The sequence below is a fragment of the Nelumbo lutea genome, chromosome 8 (assembly GCF_056320005.1).
Source record: "Nelumbo lutea isolate HS-2025 chromosome 8, American lotus-T2T, whole genome shotgun sequence".
Classification (NCBI taxonomy): domain Eukaryota; kingdom Viridiplantae; phylum Streptophyta; class Magnoliopsida; order Proteales; family Nelumbonaceae; genus Nelumbo; species Nelumbo lutea.
This window is the reverse complement of record NC_142691.1, coordinates 4,482,918-4,496,078: the sequence shown is the minus strand read 5'-3', so window position 1 is coordinate 4,496,078 and position 13,161 is coordinate 4,482,918. Positions and strand designations below refer to the sequence as shown.

Below are 13,161 nucleotides of genomic sequence, written 5' to 3'. Positions count from 1 at the left end.
GAAGTATGTAATTTTAATTGCTATTAAAGCTGAAAAGCTACCCTTATCGGCTAGAATCCCAAAAAGAAAATGTTGGGATTGTATCAGATTTTTCAACCATTAGATCAGATTGTAATCTAATAGTTGGTGTGGTCCCTCCTTTAGGTTAAGGTGGGTTTTACATCTAAAGGGTTTCTTTTATATGTAGGGTTTAGAAATTTGGCTTTTTTCTTGTTGGAGAAGAAAAAAATAGCGGTTGGAGAGGTGCTCTTGATGTAAGAGTAGATTCTTTTTTCTTCTAGTGTTGCTATTGAATTCTCTTGGTTGCTATTTCATTCAAATGCTTTGTGGTTTTATCATGTGGGTGAGCCCAACAATAAATTCTATTCCATCATACCTCAAATTTGTTGGTTAGGCTTCACTTGAAGCTTTATGCTCAACAAGTATGTAGAGTATGGGAACAATGTGAACTAGGCCATGGTCCATTTAGCAATCCACAAAGTCTCCTGTATGTATTAAAAGTTCTAAAAGAACTAGCATTATGCAAGATTGCATTCTTGAACTTTAGTACTTGATTGCGTAGGCGTCTCCTGTATGATGGCCTAAATTAGCTGTCAATGTCCCTAGGGGCTGTTCACCTAAAAAGACAGAAAAAGAAATGGTCTGAGATACCAAATATAAATAGCAGGAGATCAGCAAGAGAATTTGGAATTTATTTTGGATGCATTCTAGAGTCAAGGTAGAAAGAGGTTACATTTTAGTATGAAAGGAAGATTTCTATACCTAATATTAGAAGGGATTTGAATTTAGTAATCCTTCTGGTTTGGTGCCCCGGATGAATTAATGGTTTTTAACAAGATTATCCTTGCAGATGTGATTAAAAACTACTCGTATAGTGTTATGTGTTCCAGCAGGTTCAGGTGGGCTATCCTTCCATGGTGCACATTATCTATGGTTAACGTGATTTGAATTCTTTAACCCTTCTTGGCTTTGAAAGTTCAATATTAAGTGAAAACATCCTAGAGAGATTTCTTCTTTAACACTTTTTTCCCTTTGATTTGTAAGAGATGGTTTATTGAAAGGAATAAAGAATGAATTATATATACAATGATGCCAGGTAAACCCCTCCTTAGGTTGGCTTCTGCCAAGTCACCCTAACTTCCTTTCAAGTTTTAACTACATGGCTCCGGCTCCTTTTACATTGCATGTTTCACAGCAGCCCCCAAAATAGATGTCCCCTGTTGATCCCTTGTTTTGCAATTTCATCTGCCAAATAATTGGCTTATTTGTGGATTGATAACTTTATACCTATTCATCACTCTGATAATCTGATTTTATCACCCTCATAATGTTTCTGTACCACCATGGGACCAGACCGTCATTTTCAAGCCAGCTCACCACCACTTTTGAATCTCCTTCCACTACCAAAATTCGATAGTTGAGAGACATTGCCAGCCTCAAACTGTGTAGCACTGTAGTTTATTATGCCCTTGCATTTCCTTGGACTGTAGGACCTGATTACCAGCCACCTAATACCATCCAATTATTATGATGCCATCAAAAGAGAATAGCTCTCAATTGTTTGCACTTCTAGACAGAGCCTTGCCATTCAAGAGTCTGTCCTTTCTCTCTTCCTACATAGTCCATAATACAGCTCTCCTCGTGCATCCCCAGATGATCTTCCCTCTTTTCCTTGGTAGATTGAAACAGGAAGAATAGAAAGCCCAGCAATCTGATTCAACTCCCTAGGGATCCATCTGAAAGTGCAGAACCAGAAGAAACAATTGATGGCTATTTGTCTGCTAGACATAAATCTTCCAACCTTCTGCTTACGCCTTAGGATATCTCAAGATTGTTTGGATATGTTTCTGTGCACACTAATTACTGATGGCGAGCTGTCCATCCCATGCGCTATGGTTTTGGCCTGTGCACAGGTCAAGTGGAGCTCTGGAGGCTTTAAGCCCTCCATACAGGAGTCCAGATGAAACAGTTGTCCATTGCTGATTGGTGCACTCAACAGCAGATCTCATCTCTATATCTATTAAATTCTGAGAATATCCATGCTTTAGATTTTCTGGAGCATCTGTATGCATCCATCATATGCTTCTTAAAATTGGTTTGCCAAAAATGCATGTTTTCCTTTCCTTGTGATGTTGATTTTTAGTGTTTAGTTGTTTTTCCCAGAGTGCACCAAGTTTATAACCCATAATACTAATTTTTGCATGGAATGTGGTTGCAGATTCCTCCACACCAAGAGATTTGAATGCCTTCTCTTTCTCTGCTACAATGTCAGAGGTATGCATGGGTTCAATTTTGTTATGATGTTGACATTGAGACTGACAAAGGATCCTGTATTGTCATTACTAAATAATAAATGTATTATGATAGGGTAACATTGCATGATAGCTGAAGAAAGAAGGTGATACGGTTTCTCCTGGTGAAGAAAGAAAGTGGAGCTCTGGAGGCTTTAAGCCCTCCACACAGGAGTCCAGATGAAATAGCTGTCTATTGCTGATTAGTGCACACAGCAGACCTCCTCTCTATATCCATTGTTTATATTTTCTGGAGCATCTGTATATCTATTATATCCAAGAGATTGGAATGCCTTCTCTCTCCCCTACAATGCAGAGGTATGCACAGGTTCAAGAGATTGGAATGCCTTCTCTCTCTCCTACAGTGCAGAGGTATGCACAGGTTCAATTTTGTTATGATGTGGGCATTGAAACTGAAAAAGGATCCTGTATTATCATTACTAAGTAATTGTCTTATGACAGGGTAGCATTGCACGATAGCTGAAGAAAGAAGGTGATAAGGTTTCTCATGGTGAAGACGTGACGTTCTCTGCGGAGTTAAAACTGTATGCTTCTTGGTGCTGGTCTTTAGTCCAAGTTTGTAACTTTGTAAAATATGTGTTAAGGATGCAGCAAAAACTAGAAAAACTAATAGCTTCAAAACAGGCTGCAGTCATTAAGGGCAGGCAAGGTGTTGATAGTATCATCATAGCACAAGAGATAGCAAACAAAATGAAGAAACAGTGCAGAGGATGGGCCATGCTGAAGATAGACACGTTAAAGGAATATAATAGAACCCGAAGGGATTTTTTTTTCGTGAAAATGGAGAAAATGGGATTCCCAGAAAGATGATGCAAAATGCTGAATTTCTGTATTCAAGCACCAAGTTGTCGATTAAAATAAATGCAACTCAAAAAGAATTTTTTCAGGTTATGAATGGAATAAGACAAGGTGATCCACTTTCACCAAACCTGTGGGAGTAAATAACAAACAGCTGAGTCGGTTAGGCACTTAAAAAAACTTACCACCAAACCACAAACAGAGGTATATTGCCAAATTTTTCATCATTTTCAGACTAATATGGGACATGCATAATGCAAAGATCCATCAACAACACATAGAAAACCATGGTGGCTCGAAAACCATGGCTTTGAGCCTTCAGGCCAGGCCCATTCGAGTTTTGAAAAAGAATTTCAATCCAAGCCTACTCAAATTGAATATTTGCACCCATAGTTACAGGTACAATAACCTTTTCATAGTGGTTGCTAAAGCCACATCATTCATTATTAGAAAATTTTCACCAAAACAAGGAGGTGCGGCCTATGTCCTAATCATCCATCTTAAAGTAATTGTACCAGGACCAATTTTTTTCTTGTAAGTAAATCAACAACTAAATAAAATATAAAAAGTGCAGGGTTTAGTTAAAAGATACACAGGTGTATCAATACTTTGAACCTTGCTTGAGAACTCCAGTGAAACACAAACTTTTTTTTTTTATTTTGATAATATTGGAAGGGGCTACACAAGACAGGGTAGCACGTCCCCATAGATCACTAGATACAATTACACTAAGATCATAAGGAAGAGCTCTTGGATTGAAGGTTGAAGAGGCATCACCAAACTTTTGCGCTTCACGGGCTAACTAGTCAGAGGACGACCTTGTTATCTTCTTGATTCCTTCTCAGTGTAATTCAGAACGTAGAGATGCATCTCGTAGTCCTCTGTATTTGCATCATATACAAGTCCAGGGTCGAGCGCCTTTAGGATTGAGGTGACCCACTCCCGTGGCTAGAGGACTCATGGGTTTCTAATAGTTTAAGAATTCTGTGATGGGTTTGAGAGTGGTATCAAGTGAATCTGCTGTGGTCGTCATGGCAGATTGAATGGCCACTGGGCTCCATTCAGGATGGACTGCTTACAGAAGTGCTGCCACTCCCACCACACGAGGACAAGCCATGGAGGTTCCGTATATGATGTTGAAGTTGCTAAACAACTTTGTTGATCCTTCGTTCACCACAGGACATACTGGAGATCAATGTTGTGATCTCCTAAAAATTTACTGTTATAGCTACACGTGCAGTCGCCTCTGAAGACAAGGGGTACTCGGGTCAGAGATGAACCTCCATACAAAGATGCACCTGCAATTGAAACACCATAGCCGTTGTACTGCTTGATAACAATCTGTCATGAACTGCTCACACTTAGTTGTCCTGTGTTGATAACTTCATCCTTACCAGAAATTGTGGAGATATTTACAGACAATGAACCTGAAAATTAAAATGTAAAACTTAATCAACATTATTCACAGAAAAGTTGAAGGACTTGCATTGTCTGTTTAACCTACAATCATAATTAGTCCATCCAATGGATTGATTTGCTAGATCATTAAAAAAAAAAAAAAAAGAAAATCTCTTAGAACAGGGTCTGCCAGGAAATAAAAATGTTAGTTTTCTTCTCTTTAGTCAGGCTTAACAACTTACAACTTTAATAACTCATATACCAATTGAGGCAAAATATACACGCAAGATTACTAGTATTGACATTGCATCCACGTCATTCAAAATGGGGTTGCCAATATCATGATTTTCTTTCAGACAGCAGAACTGCTACGCAACAATTTAACATTTCATAAAAATGAAAGCATTTCCAATGTCTTAAAATAAAAAGGTTTTAGAGAATCTAAAACAATGTAGGAAATCCATTGTTGATTAAAAAAATGAAGTTTAATGATAAAACAATTACTGATGAGTTGCATAATTGCATCTCAAACTAGCTATGATAAACGATAGTTGGGATTTCCCTGTAAATAATGTAGAGTGCACATACCTAAAAAGACCATTATTCAATGGTGGACCCTACTACTATCTAGGGTTTGGGAAGAGGTAGATTGGATAGTCCAAACTCTTATCCTTTGGCATTCTCTTTTGCACAAAGTGGCTGCTCTCACTCTCACAATATGAGGGTGCACATATTTTTCATTCAGAAATAGTATTCGGAGAACTTTTAAGCAATTTACTTCTATCCAACCCATTCCTGACACTTCATTGTGAAAAGTTGTTTATTAAATTATGATTGTTGCATAACTTGTGCCCACTTTCTGAATGTTTTGACAACTAAGCTTCTATGCAGTGGATAAATAGTGGAGATACCTTGCAATGTTTATTACATTGCAAATGCACTTATGAAATTCTTCTTTATTATATCTCTCCATTGGATATGGTGCCATGCCCTGATTTATTTCAATGTATTTAGGAGTTTGTGTACACACTAAACAGATTACATTTGAAAATGAGTTTACTAATGACATTTCATGTAGCCAAAAAAGTGGAGAATTGCCAACAAAATTACAAATCGTGAAATACAAAATTAGGAAAAACAAAAACTCAATTATACTTCACATTTACACAGCCTCCAAGACCTAAAATCCAATAGATCAAGGATGGGTGACACAAAAAGAGCTAGGGTTAGACCAAAAAGGGCATGGGTACAAGTACTAAGAAATGATTTAGGCACTAATAATTTAATAGTGGATATGGCTTTATATTGAATGGATTGACGAAACAAGATTCATGTAACCAACCTCAAATAGCTAGAATAAGGCATGAATGATAATGATGATGGCATATTAGGGATGATTGTTTATGACCTGACTCGGCCAGCCTGCCTTGCAAATTTCTGGGCCCAGGCAACCACATTTCTCCTAGGCGTGGCCTAGCCGGAACCCACATTAAGCCTACAAAAAATGCAGATCGATGATGTTTTGCTATACTAGGATAAACTTGATATTAGTTGTAACCTCATGATGGACTTTCAGCCTTCAACCATTAATTGTAACCTCAAAATCGACTTTCAGTCAAATTTTTATCTCGATATTACTGATGTGATTGCATATCTGTAGTTAGAATTGTCTTGAGAAATCCTACAACTTGTTTGTGATGTTTGGGCACACATTAGACTTCAATATCTTAGTTTTAATAAAATATTATTAAATTAATAATAATCATAATAAAATATTAATACATTATTAGCAAAATAATGATACAATAACAGTACTATAACAAAATATTAATAATTTAATAATAACAACAAGATATTAATTATTAAATATAATAATAAAATATTAATGTAATATAATTAAAATAATCATACAATAATAATAAAAGATTAATAATTAAATAATAAAATATTATAAAACTAATAAATAAGGTAATAATAATAATAAAGTATAAGAGTATATTAATAATTGAATTACCTAATAATAATATAGTAAAGTATTAATAAGTTAATAATAAAAAAGCAAAGATACTAATTTATTAAATAATAATGATAAAATAACAATTAGGTACAAATAAAATGTTGATATGTTTTAATTAAAGTAATAATAAAATAGTAACATGTTATTTATTAAATAATGATAAATTAATGATAAAATAATCAACAAAAATAATAGCATATTAATAATAAAATAATAATTATTAATAAAATATTAATAAATTCATTATAAATACTAAGATATTAATTATCAAAAACTAATAAAATAATAACAACAATGTACTAATAAAATAATTATATATTCATAAAATAATAATAAATACTAAGATATTAAAGTCTAATGTGTGCCCAAACATCACAAACAAGTTGTAGGATTTCTCAAGACAATTCTAACTATAGATCTACAATCACATTAGTTATATCGAGATAAAACTTTGACTGAAAGTCCATTTTGAGGTCACAATTAATGGCTAAAGGCTGAAAGCCATCATGAGGTTACAACTAATATCAAGTTTATCCTAGTATAGCAAAACATCACCGATTTGCATTTTTGCAGGCTTAATGTGGGTTCAGGCTAGGCCACGCCTAGGAGAAGTGTGGCTACCTAGGCCCAGAAATTTGCAAGCCAGGCTGGCCGAGTCATGTCATAAACAATCATCCCTAATATGCCATCATCATTATCATTCATGTCTTATTCTAGCTATTTGAGGTTGGCTACATGAATCTTGTTTCGTCAATCCATTCAATATAAAGCCATATCCAATATTAAATTATTAGTGCCTAAATCATTTCTTAGTACTTGTACCCATGCCTTTTTTGGTCTAACCCTAGCTCCTCTTGTGTCACCCGCCCTTGATCTATTGGATTTTAGGTCTTAGAGGCTATGTAAATGTGAAGTATAATTGAGTTTTTGTTTTTCCTAATTTTGTATTTATGATTTGTGATTTTGTCGGTAATTCTCCATTTTTTTTTTTGGCTACATGAAATGTCATTAGTAAACTCATTTTCAAATGTAATCTGTTTAGTGTGTACACAAACTCCTAAATACATTGAAATAAATCAAGGCATGACACCCTATCCAATAGAGAGATATAATAAAGAAGAATTTCATGAGTGCATTTGCAATGTAAAAAACATTTCAAGGTATCTCCACTATTTATCCACTGCATAGAAGCTTAGTTGTCAAAACATTCAGAAAGTGGGCACAAGTTATGCAACAACCATATTTAATAACAACTTTTCACAATGAAGTGTCAAGCATGGGTTGGATAGAAATAAACTGCTTAAAAGTTCTCCGAATACTATTTCTGGATGAAAAATATGTGCACCCTCATATTGTGAGAGTGAGAGCAGTCACTTTGTGCAAAAGAGAATACCAATGGTTAAGAGTTAGGACTATCCAAATCTACCTCTCCCAATACCCTAGATAGTAGTAGGGGCCACCATTGGATAATGGCCTTTTTAGATATGTGTACTCTCTACATTATTTATAGGGAAATCCCAACTATCATCTATCTAAGGTAGTTTGAGATGGCAATTATGCAAATCACAATAATTGGTCCTTACAATATCATAGAATACAGTCTATGAGAGCAATGTCTATGAGCCCTTACGATATAAGAAAAAGAGGACTTAGTGAAGAGGTGGGCGAAGTGGGGGCAGGCTCGAATTCAAATGGGGCCCACTTTAAGGATGCTGAACCGGATAGAAACAAATCGGGCCACCATACAGATAGTTTGGAAATAAGGAGGAGAAAGGGCTCGATCCATAAACGGACAATTAAAAGACTAAGCTGAAATAGATTGAAGAGCAAGAACTCAAGAGCGCAGGAAGACGAGTGGGTTTGGGTGGTTGCTCGTTTCAAAGGAGAGAAGAAAACAATTAGTTTCTAAAGACGCACTACAAGCACAAGTGAAGGCGTCGGAACTGGAGTGCATGCGGTTGAAGAAGATACTGGCATATCTGGAAAGCCACCGCTCGTAGAAAACCATGTTATCACGGTCTCTAATCATGAGATACAAAACCAGGAAGTGACTACACATAGAACCAAGACCAGCGTCCAAAGCTAGTTACTGAAGGGCTAGTGGTCTGAAGAAAGGTGAGCCTAAAAGGTGAGTCTAGTGCGGCAACAACTAGATAGAGGAATCTTGAGAGTTGGGAAGGCTCGACTTCGTTCCAGGAGACCCAAATAGAGGAAGAGGTACAAATTTCTGAAATCTCAATTCCTTTAGTCTCCACGTCTATAGAAAATAAAGTTTTCTATAGAAGGGGGCAGGGTAGAAGAACCAAGGAAGGTGTACAATAAAAAGAGAAGATTGGAGGGAGGCAGCCTAGGTAATGAAGAAGGAGAGTAGGGGGGAAGATAAGGAAGAGATGCATGAGGATCAAAGAAAGAACAGGGAGGAGTAGGGGAGAAGGGGTGAAAAGCCGGGTGAGTTGGAAAGTGCTCAAAAAGGTGTAGTAGAGATTGACAAACTCACTGAGAGGGAAGTATCGATAGTTAAGTCCCTAGGATATTTTTTCTAGGGGGAGAGGAAGTTGCAAGAAGTGCCTTCGCACAATTTGAAAAGGACAAGAGGAGGAGAAGGGTAAGACAAAGGAACTAAGTGGGTTGAACAAAGAGTGGGATGAGGAAGGGGGCAAAAAGGAATTGCTAGAAGAGGATATGTGAGAATTCAGAAAGAGTTGCTCTAAGGAGTGGAAGTGGGAAGGAAAGATGAGAGTACTGAGCTGGAACATATGGGGCCTTGGGTAAAGTAATAGGAGGGTTGCCATGGACAGCATCCTAACAACTGATCATTTGAAGAGTAGAGGATTTTATATGGCAAACATTTGTGGCATGTGTAGTTTGGAAGAAAAATCTGTTTTACATTTATTTACCACCTACAAGACTTCAAGAATCATGCGGAGTTATTACACATCTTTATTCGGGAAAAGAGCTATTCAGCCAAGTTCAACAGCAGAAATTTTCTCCGTCTACCCAAGGTTTGGAGGAAGTAGGAAAGCAAGGATAGTATGGAGCTGCATCCCCTTTGTTGTGTGTTGGATATTATGGAACAAAAGGAACAAGGGGATCTTGAAGACAAATTCAAGAACACAGAAGTTCTGGTGGCTCTGGTGGGGAAGCTAATTGCAGATTGGGTACGGGTGTTACTAGATTTTGATCAAGTGAGAAGATCAGATATGGGGGAAATTTTCTAGAGCATGCTTGAGATTCAGTTGATGTAAATTGTATCAATCTTAGTTTGGACTGTGCCTTAGTTCACTCTGCTCTGTTTTGTAAGCTAGGTGCCATCTTGTCACCTATTGCATCTAACTTAATTTTTTCTATTTAATAAAATCTCTATTTTAACTTCAAAAAATGAGAGCAGTGTCAACTGTTAACATATATAAGAATTTGCTTATTTTGTTAAATATGTTTAATTTCTTAGTTTTACATGCCATCAAGAATAATAATTTAATGGGTGATTACTTTAAGCAAAATAATGCTTTCATGTATACATCATAATTATCTATAAAACCTTTTTACAATGAATTTTATGAAAAAGATACAGATACATACATGTCTAGGCATGTATACAAATATATACATAATATATTTACATTAATACATCAAAATATAAACATATGTTTATATTTTATAATGTATGCTAGAAACCACAAGGATATGCACACATGACATAAATGCAAAAGCTAGCATCTAACCAATACTCATTCACTGCCTTTTGGAATAAAGCATACAATGGAGAAACATTTAAGTCAGGATTCAAAACCTCCTAAAATGGTCATCCCTTGGTCCTGAATTCTTTGGAAGCCAATGCACCACAATTCTGCCCATTCCTGGGAGAAAAGTTAAAAATTTGGATGAAACCTTTTGGTGGCATAATAGCAATACTTCATTCACTCTACTACCCAAAAAAATGAAAAAGAATAAAGAATAAAACCATTTCTACAAGTACATTATATGTATATTTCATAAAAATCACAAGTTAAAAAACATACAACACCACCCTGTTTTATGAGGTACTCCATGGGACTTAAGATCATGGATGCACTACCAGCAAAGTTTAAGCTGACTGTAGGGAATATCCCCATCAACACTGAATGCAAAGGACATATGCATTTCAAATATTCAATTAAGGATCTGACGATGAACCTTTTTAAAGTCTAACATCCATTAAGGTAGGAAGTTGTATTACAATGGTACCTGCTGGTGATTTGATCACATTGATTTCCGTTAGAAAGAAATGAACAAGCAGATAGTGAAACAACACTAAAGAAAATTGGATGAAATGAACTTCAGAGGCCATAGTTATTTCCTTCCCCAACAATGAAAATGAAGTAGTCAGTTGATTAACTTCAATCTTTTAAAAATAAAAGGTGTGGGTTTATAATCCTTTCCATAGCCTGTTACAAAGTGTTTCGCATCAATTAAATTGTTAAAAAAATGTGTTTCAGTAACTTACAGCATTTTCAAGTGGATCATATGCTTCTGCTTCAAGGTATGCCAAAGTTGTTCCAGAATCAATTATGGTTCCTCTATTGCTTTAAGTAACAAAAACTGCTGGATCAAAGGGCAGAATTTTCCCATTACAATGCTCTGCAGATACAAATTATAATGATGCCTGAAATTTTTGAGACAAAAGGGAATCAAACCCAATGAAGAACCAGAATTAAAATGAACTAAATTTGATTTTTCTTATGCACATACTTGTCTAACATTGGATGTTTAGCACACAATGAAACTGAAAAGATGATTATCTATAATAACAAACTTGTCTAACATTGGATGTTTAGCACACAATGATTGCCATCTATGATACCTCATGTAGAATAAAAGATGTACGAATGCTTTAAGACAAACTGATGTTTAGACAGGAAGAGATGATATAGCATGTTTTGGGATTTATAGGTGTCCAACAGTGCAAGTGCTTCTCTTTTTCTTTGTTCCTAATATTTTATTGTAAGGGTTTTGATACATTTGTTTTTCTTTGAACGAGACTCTATTTTACGAGAGTGAAATCGGGGACTCCTCCAAAAGAATTTTATGTTCAAATTGACACCGGAAGTGATGTCTTGTGGGTCACCTGAGTGGTTGCCCCAAATATAGAGGCCTGAATGTCAAGCTTTCTTTATTTTTACCGCTATATTTGGGGCAACCACTGCAGGCATTGCAGGTGACACACAAGACATCACTTCCGGTGTCAATCTAAACATAGAATTCTTTTAGAGTCGTCCCCGATTTCACTCTCGTAAAATAGAGTCTCGTTCAAAGAAAAACAAATGTGTCAAAACCCTTACAATAAAATATTAGGAACAAAGAAAAAGAGAAGCACTTGCGCTGTTGGACACCTATACATCCCCACCCAGTAGAGTTTTAAAGAGATCAAAAGCCGAAGAAAATAAACAAATAGAGAAGAAGAATCAACATCTTCGAAAACTCATCTTTGAACTACATTAAAAGCATCGAAAGAAAAAGAATAGTAGACCCACATAGCTGTCAATTTACAAACTAAAAAAACTCAGAACATCAAGAACCATCAAGAACCCATTAAACAAAAAAAGGAAAACAGTAAAGAAGCAAAGAATATGAAAAAAAAAAACATCTATGTAAATTACAAAATAACCAGACCGGAAGCAAACGAATTCAAGAAACAAGACGCGGAAGTCAAACGCCATCCTCAATTAAATCCATATCTTAAAATCAACCACGGACAAAAAAAGAAATTGTGTAAGGATTGTAGGCGCCCTCGACGGGAAAAATCGACGATCCCACCCTGCAAGATTCGGCGGTGGCTTACCCCGTCACGAGTTCTAAGCTCAATCAGCTCAACTCTCTGGTCCACCTGGATTTTTCGAGCTTCAGGTTCTTCAGAAATCCAGAAAACACCACCGCCGGCAAGAAGACGATACCCAAAATCAATATCAGAAACCTGGCATGACGAAACGCCGCCATTTCGATTTCATTTTCTTCTCAAAAAACAAACGGATCATATATTATAAACCCATACAGTTCAGAGACGAAGATCGAGGTCTGTGTATTTCTGAGAAGAAAAGAGTGTGCGTGAGAGAACGCAAAAGGCAGACCAGAGACTACCCAAGGTCACAAGTGGAGAGAAAGCAAGAAAAGAGAATAAAATGACGTTCCAAAACACCACGACAACGGCCACCAATCCGTTACTCTGTAAATATATATATATATATGTTTTCTTCCTTATTTCCCCGTTCTAACCTCTAAACTACGATGAGTGCGTACAACGCACTCCCCACACTGATTTCGGGTCTGGATGGTAACAGGCCGTGGCCCCTTAGTTCATTGGCCCAAATGACCCTGCGTATCCTTTTTATCCAATTTTTAAGATAACACGGATTCATTCCTTTCTGCGAATCCAACGGTTGATATTCTCATGCTCAAATGATGGTTCTCACTACGCACGGCCGCACGAGGCTCTTTATGTGCAACTGTAGAAAGTTAGCAACACCTTGATTCTTGAAAGAAAATTCATGCGGGTTTTTTCTAGAAGTTTCCAAACAGAAATCCCCCAAAGACTTTATGAATTAATAAGACATAAATAATAAAATTCTTGGTAATTGAAACCTATTTTGGTAAGAACGATAA

The 13,161-nt window shown here is 36.3% G+C and overlaps 1 long non-coding RNA gene across 3 annotated transcripts; it reads right to left on the bottom strand.

The window, feature by feature from the left end:
* Positions 1–3,743: 3,743 nt before the first annotated feature.
* On the bottom strand, positions 3,744–12,716 carry LOC148842284 (uncharacterized). Of its 3 annotated transcripts, XR_016103351.1 has the most exons (5): positions 12,344–12,716; positions 11,009–11,167; positions 10,316–10,382; positions 4,505–4,537; positions 3,744–4,408 (listed from the first exon to the last, which is right to left on the bottom strand). It is a non-coding gene; the product is annotated as an uncharacterized LOC148842284 (long non-coding RNA). The 3 variants fall into 3 exon arrangements; XR_016103352.1 differs by lacking the exon at positions 10,316–10,382; XR_016103350.1 differs by lacking the exon at positions 3,744–4,408 and having other exon boundaries at positions 4,456–4,537.
* Between the last annotated feature and the right edge of the window lie 445 nt (positions 12,717–13,161).